Here is a 7,878-nt window from a genome sequence, read left to right on the forward strand (position 1 = left end):
TTATGGAAAGCGCTTAGAGACTTGCCTCCAATGGAAAATTGTACAAGCTAGAAAAGAAAACATGAGTTTGACTACAAGTGTGCTAAAAAAGATAACAGTCCATCAGTATTTAGGTCTAATTTTAAAAGATCAAATTGAATGATACTGGAATGATCCTATGAGATTCTCATCCTTTAAATGGGAAAATGTGGTTTGTGAAAAATTTTCAGAAAAGTACATTTTCGTGTATTTGCATTTAATAAAAGAAGTATAGAAAGGATATTTAGGGCATAAATTAAATAGTTAAAAACTTTTTCATGATCCTGAAAACTCATTCTGGCTTTAGTAGAAGGATTTTCCATATGGTTTATTAAAATTTTTTTCCTTAGTTAGTCACTATTTAATCTTCACTATATCCTGCATATCTCATTCTTTAGATTTTTAAAAACAAACATCATACCTCTCTGGCTCTTTGACTTTATTCTAAATGAATTAGTTTCTTTTATTTTATTGCTATTCTAAATCTGGGGCTTTTATTCTCTTGATGTTATTTTAGCAGGTGCCATGCCCAGGTTTTAGCTTCCTAGCTTTGTTCAGAGGCAAGGAAAAAAATGTGTAATGGCTAAATTACAGACCAGGCACCTGCTGTCAAATAAAGTCAACGTAGAATAAATCACTCCTGCCTGTGAATCAGAATTTTAGCTTCCCCTCGGCTGTCTGCAGAGCCTAGCACAGCACCTGAGACATCATCATGGGGATGCCTTTGTCAAAGTGCAGCATCGCTGCCCTCTGATATCAGTGCTAAAGCATTTATGCCTTTCCTGGGACCTGTAAGATTTTCCCTGGATATTGTTTCATATAATCATGATAGAGCTTATTTTATTATTTGCCTCTTACCCATTGTTTCATATTTTCTAAGTTTAATGAGAGACTTTTTAGCTACACAGGTATATCAAATGAGATTTTAAAAATAATATATTTTGCTAAATAGATTTTATGAAAGTCACCCAGTTCATGAAATAAAAAAAAATTATGAAAAATACATACTTATTTCAAACTATATGGCAAATAGCTCTTTTATGCCAAAGCAGAATTATATCCCTTGAATTGAGCCACATGAAATAATATAGTAATAATCATTGAATTCTGATTAATACCATTTGGGCATCTACTACATGTAAATCCCTTTTCTAGACACAGTGAGAGTTAAATGATGGATAAGAAGCAATGCTGCCCTCCAGAAATGTATAATCCAGTGTGGTTAAGGAAAATTGTTTTTGTTGTTCAGTCACCAAGTCGTGTCCAACTCTCTGCAACCCCATGGACCACAGCACATCAGGCCTCCCTGTCCCTCACCATCTCCCGGAGTCAAAGAAAATAATATACACGAACTGATATGCTTAGGGCTTCCCTGGTGGCTCAGTGGTAAAGAATCCCCCTGCCAAGCAGGAGACCTGGGTTTGATCCCTGGGTCGGGAAGATCCCCTGGAGAAGTAAATGGCAACCCACTCCAATATTCTTGCCTGAAGAATCCCATAGACAGAGGAGCCTGGCAGGCTACACTCCATGGGTTGCAAAGAATCAGACACGACTGAGCAACTAAACCACCATTACCACTGATACTCATGTTTAAAGGCAAATAATTTTAAGTGATATAGTACAAGGTTCTCAAAATTTATTCCTTGGATCAGAAGCACCAGCATCACTTTGAGCTTGTTAGAAATGGATTCTTGGGTTGCATCTCAAATCCTCAAACAATGTGGGGGAATAGGGGCAACAAGCCCCACTCAGTCAAAAGGCACATGTCCTTTGACCCTAAACTCAACTACTGATAGCTTACTGTTGACCTAAAGCCTAACCTGTAACATGAACAGTTGATTAGCACATATGGTATATGCAATATATACTGCATTCTTACCACAAAGTAAGCTAGAGAAAAGAAATGTTGTTAAGAAAATCATAAGAAAGAGAAAACGCATTTATACTAATGTACTATTTTATTAATACCAGACGTTTACATCATCTGTTCACAAAATGAATTATCTGTCAATAACTTTATCAATATTGTCTTTTATGATATAAAACACTGTAGATATTACACATATGTCTCATAAATGACATCAAAAATGAAGATATAATATGAAAATAAATTCATGCATTAATAATAAAGAAACAGTGAGACTGCTTTATGGTAGCCTAGTGTAATCAATATTGATTACTTCACAGTAGCCTGGCCTATACACATTTGAATTAGTCATGAAATTTTGTGGCATAGAGTAGTATAGTCATAATCATAATACAGTCGTGGAAACTTCATTACCGTATTAAAAGAGCACTTACCTGTCATGACAGGCTGATACACAGTTTTTCCAATTACAAAAGAGAGGCACACTATACAGCAGTGTAATTCTTGGGAAAGCCAGAGAGAATTAATCCATTATTAATTTTATGTTAAATATCACTCACCTATGCCTATGTAAGGATAGACCATCCACTTCAAGTCTTGCATATGAGGTTCTGAGCAAGAAATGTTCAGGCGATGATAAAGGCACAAAACGTCTCATGGCATTCTTGCCATAGTCATTAGATTTTCACATGAAGACCCACACACTCACACAGAGAGAGGCGTATTCCCTGTATGGCATGGTTATTTACTATTCATTAAGTAGAAATGGACCATCGTAAAGGTATTCATTCTCGTCTTCTTGTTGAGGCGGAGGGGAGGTGTTGATCTTGCTGTCTCAGAGGGGGTGGAGGATTAGAAGGGGAGACAGGAGAGGCAGACACAGTCTGTGTAACTTTATGGACATAAATCATAATTTCTGTCTAACTTTTGTGCTTTTTCATTTCCCTAAGAATATTTGCATAGTACCAGTTCTTCAACAGTTTATTTAGTTTCAGTGTGCGTATCATAGAAGGTCCGTGTCATAAAAGAAATGAATAGCAGTCTTGAAACATCAGAGCCGTTTTTCCCGATTCAATTGTGAATTTGTTTTCCGGCACTGCTTCTTCTATGTCTTCTTCATTATTACCTGACACTGGTTTGGAAGCATTCATCTCTAGCAAGTGATTTTTTTTTTTTATTGATTCTTCTATGTGATATCCATTAGCTCTTGAATTTCTCCAAGGTTCTTATCTTGAAACACTTCACCACTCACCATTTTTTGCCATGTGCAAAGTCTCTTTCATAGTTTCGTTGTTTGGCTCTGTACTAAACCTTTGAAGTTATGCACAACATCTGGACACGGTTTGCTCCAGTAGGAATTTATTATTTGAGGTGTAGTGGCCTCCACAGCTTTAACAACAATGGCATCTTAAATGGTGCAGTTGTTCCAAACTCTCATGATGCTCCATCTGTCATGGTTCTCTCCCATAGCATAGTTTTTTTCATAGAATATTGGTGCAGTGAACATTAAAGGTCCTTATGACACCCTGATCCAGAGGCTGAATTAGTGACATTGTGTTTGTGGGCAAGTAGACCACTTCAACACCTTTGATGTTGAACTCATGGGTTTCTGGGTGTCCAGGAGTATTGTCCAGTATCACAAGAACTTTGAAAGGCCATCCTTTACTGGCAAGGTACTTTCTGACTTCAGGGAAGATGCATCGATATAACAAATCTAGGTCTTGTTGTCCAGACCTTCTTGGTGTACGACGGAAAGACGGGAAGCTAGTGTTTACATTTTCCCTTCAAGGCTTCAGGTTAGCAGCTTTACAGATAAGGACAATCCTGATCATGAACACAATGGCATTTTCACAAAAAAGTAAAGCCAGCCTATCTATCCCTTCTTGCTTAATTCTGAACAACCCTGGTGCTTGATTCTCTTTCCTACTTGTAAAGTTCCTTTGTGGCATTGCTTCCAGATGAATGCATTTTTATCTCTATCAAATGCCCATTCTGGGAGCTCTCCTGTCTCCTCAGTAATTTTCTTTCCTTTTTAACATTTAATTATTTGGCTATGCTGGTCTTCATTGCAGTTCGTGGGATCTTCGACTTTCATTGTGGCGTGCGAGGTCCTTAGTTGCAGCATGCAAACTCTTAGTTGTGGCAGGTGGCATCCAGTTCCTTGACCACAGACCAAAGCAGACTGCCCCTACCCCACCCCCCACCCCTGGCCCATACACGTGTTGGGGGCACAGAGTCCGGAGACTGGACCACCAGGGAAGTCCCATCCTTAATTTTCTTAGTGGTATCTGGGAACTCATCTGCTGCTGCTTGGTCAGCAGAAACTGATTCTCCAGATATCTTCACATCTCTTTAAGCCAAATCTCTTTCCAAAGTTATCACACCATCCTTTGCTGGCCAAAAGATTTCTCCAGCTTTAGATCCTGCTCTAAGTTGTGATATAATGGCTTTTCTTTTTTTCTAATCATATCACAGTCTATAGATTTGCCTTTCTTATAGCAATCCTGCATTCACATAAAATTTGCATTTTCAATACAGAATATTCCCAAAAGGTGTAATATTTTTGTGCCTGCTGGCCCAGCTGTAGCAACCGTTTCATGAATTTACTTTCCTTTCTTTGTATTAATCTGTGTGTGTGCACATGCTAACTTGCTTCAATCCTGTGCAACTCTTCAGACAGCCGCTAGGCTTCTCTGTCCAAGGGCTTCTCCAGGCAAGAACACTGGAGTGGGTTGCCATGCCCTGCTGCAGGAGATCTTCCCAACCCAGGGATCGAACCTGTGTCTCTTACGTCTCTTACGTTGGCAGGCGGGTTCTTTATCACTTGCGCTACCTGGGAAGCCCCACTCTGATCTGTATGCTGGATTTATTTATTTCAAAATGGTAAGCAACCACTGCTGCCAACCTCAATCTATAGTACAGGTCAAGTCGTACACCTTTTTCCTGTCACGTCCTGCCTTTGCTTATCGACAGTACTTCAGTATCACTAGTGGTACTTTGTGTGGCTGCCCTTGTGTTATTGAGCTTATTGCACTAAATATGATGAAATATAGAAGAGAACCACAACAGGTCACTTTTTCCTGAGATGCATAGTTTCTTGGAGTGAACTGTTCATGTGGAGATGATTCATGTCACATGGTGTTTAAGCTGATACTCATAACATTTGCACTCACGGCAAGGGTAACAGGAGGTGGCTATGAAATTATTATAGTGTGTACTGAAGTTAATTTTATTTCATTGTGATTTAATGCTGCATCTTTACATTTCTCTCAGCTGCAAATGACACCACGTACAGTCTATAACTGCATAGGTTTTGATAACTTTTAACTTACATAGACTTGTATATATTTTATGGTAGTAAATGATAAAATACTTGTACCTATATATAATATATGCATACATGATGTACCTAACTTTTTCTTATTTTTTCAGTATTTCCAGGTTACTCAGTTTGTCTGCAAGTTTTTTTTTTTAAATTGTTACAAATCTCCAAAACATTTTTCAATATATTTATTTAAAAATAGTCCCTTATAAGTGGGTCCACAGAGTTCAAACCCGTGTTGTTCAGGGGTCACCTATAATTCACAAAGTGGAGGGGAGGGTGGGACCTAGAAATCTCTTCTTATAGGCCCTCAAGATATGTGTGAAGATTTACTGAATATCCCCCTATGTGCCAGAATATTCATTTAAATATTACAGTAATCTGTGAAGTTACGTTCACTTTATAGAAGAGGAAATGATCACAGATGTTAATGATATTGTTCCAGGTCACACACATAAGTAGTGACCAAGACAGGAATTAAAACTTGTTATATTCAGAAATCAGTAAGAAGAATATAAGTTGACCCTTGAACAACACAGATTTGAATTGCTTATTGTTGTTCCATGTCCAGTTCTAACTGTTGCTTCCTGACCTGCATACAGATATCTCAAGAGGCAGGTCAGGTGGTCTGGTATTCCCATCTCTTTCAGAATTTTCCAGTTTATTGTGATCCACACAGTCAAAGGCTTTGGCATAGTCAATAAAGCAGAAATAGATGTTTTTCTGGAACTCTCTTGCTTTCTTGATGATCCAGCTAATGTTGACAATTTGATCTCTGGTTCGTTTGCCTTTTCTAAAACCAGCTTGAACATCTGGAAGTTCACGGTTCACATATTGCTGAAGCCTGGCTTGGAGAATTTTGAGCATTACTTTACTAGCGTGTGAGATGAGTGCAATTGTGTGGTAGTTTGAGCATTCTTTGGCATTGCCTTTCTTTGGGATTGGAATGAAAACTGACCTTTTCCAGTCCTGTGGCCACTGCTGAGTTTTCCAAATTCACTGGCATATTGAGTGCAGCACTTTCACAGCATCATCTTTTAGGATTTGGAATAGCTCAACTGGAGTTCGGTCACCTCCACTAGCTTTGTTCATAGTGATGCTTCCTAAGGCCCACTTGACTTCACATTCCAGGATATCTGGCTCTAGGTGAGTGATCACACCACTGTGATTATCTGTTTTTTTCAAGTAATTAAGGCCCCAAATCAGTTTTCTTCTAAACTACTTGTAAAAAAAAATTATTTTATAAAAGTACATTATTTGCTAATTATGGTTGTTTTGAATAATGAAGCCAAATAATTTATAGAAACTGACAAATGTTCTACTAAATTAAATATTGTTTGCATTCTTTCATGCCATTCCAAATTGCCAATATAAATTATCTCACTTCAAGAGAATCCCTTGGTTTGTCACATGAAAATATAATCATTGTGTCTGATTATTATTTTGTCTGAATAATCTGCTTTATCTTCTATTCACTTATACTTATAAGTCATCATCATTAATCCAGAATGAGTTGTGTTTCCTTTTTCTTTTTTCTGTTCTTTTCCGTTTGAAGTCATTGTCCTTGGAATTCACTTTGAGACCAAAGTTATTTTAACTTAAGAATATCTTGTTTTTGACAACATTTTATGCTCTCTCAGATTCTATCTTAAACAATTTTATCATATACTTTTTTTATTAGGATAAACAGTGTCGATGTTTTAGGCCATCTTTTTTGCTTCAGAAATATGGAGCACTCATTAAAACAGATATACCATGTTTCTCTTGTATTTTCAGCAGTTAGTCTAATAAAAGGGCTCTCGTGCAATAAAAATTTGACATTTCTAGGTACAACAGAGATACAGTCCATACCTGTCTCAGACGTAAACCTAGTGCCAGCAAAAAAATAAACGCTTGTCCTGAATTCAGTGCTTCCCTGGTGGCTCAGTGGTTAAAGCGTCTGCCTGCAATGCAGGAGACCTGGGTTCAATCCCTGGGTGGGGAAGATCCCCGGGAGAAGGAAATGGCAACCCACTCCAGTATTTTTGCCTGGAGAATCCCATGGATGGAGGAGCCTGGTGGGCTACAGTCCACGGGGTCGCAAACAGTCGGACACGACTCAGCACATTCAGCCATTAAGTCTGTAACCACGTGGATTGGTGACTGCATTTTTTTTCTGCTGACAGATCCATCAGTGGTATGGACTATCAATTTAAATTTGACTGAATTTTAACCAGATGACTTTTATAAAAGCCTTCTGGACACGGTTGGGGAAGGAGACAAGAGGGCAGCATAGAGCTTCAGCTGCCACATTGTATACAGAAGCCAATTTTATCGACTTCAGGTACCACATTTCAGATTGACTTAGGCTTTCTAGACTGTATGCCTGGGAGCTTCACTCTAGCAAAGACGTGGTTCTCAAAATTACATGGTGACATTTATTTTCCAAATGAAACCCACCTGCAGAGGGTTATCATTTCAAGCTAAACTTCACATCTTCGGTCTGAATTCTGTCTGTGAAGATAAAGTTGTTTGAACTGTGATATTCAGCAACACTGTGATATTGTTGGTTATGCTAGATTTGATTCTGTTAAACAGTGTGATCCCTATTGTGGAACAGAGAGGATTTTCTCTGCAGCATGAATGAGGCATTGGTAGTTTCTGATGTAGGAACAAGTCCATTGTTGAGAAA

General features: G+C 38.2%; 1 non-coding gene across 1 annotated transcript; it reads left to right on the forward strand.

Annotated features, from left to right (window-relative positions):
• Positions 1 to 7,119: 7,119 nt before the first annotated feature.
• On the forward strand, positions 7,120 to 7,191 carry TRNAC-GCA (transfer RNA cysteine (anticodon GCA)). The gene has a single exon. It is a non-coding gene; the product is annotated as a tRNA-Cys (tRNA).
• Positions 7,192 to 7,878: the final 687 nt, after the last annotated feature.

The sequence above is a fragment of the Bubalus kerabau genome, chromosome 1 (assembly GCF_029407905.1).
Source record: "Bubalus kerabau isolate K-KA32 ecotype Philippines breed swamp buffalo chromosome 1, PCC_UOA_SB_1v2, whole genome shotgun sequence".
Taxonomy (NCBI): Eukaryota; Metazoa; Chordata; class Mammalia; order Artiodactyla; family Bovidae; genus Bubalus; species Bubalus kerabau.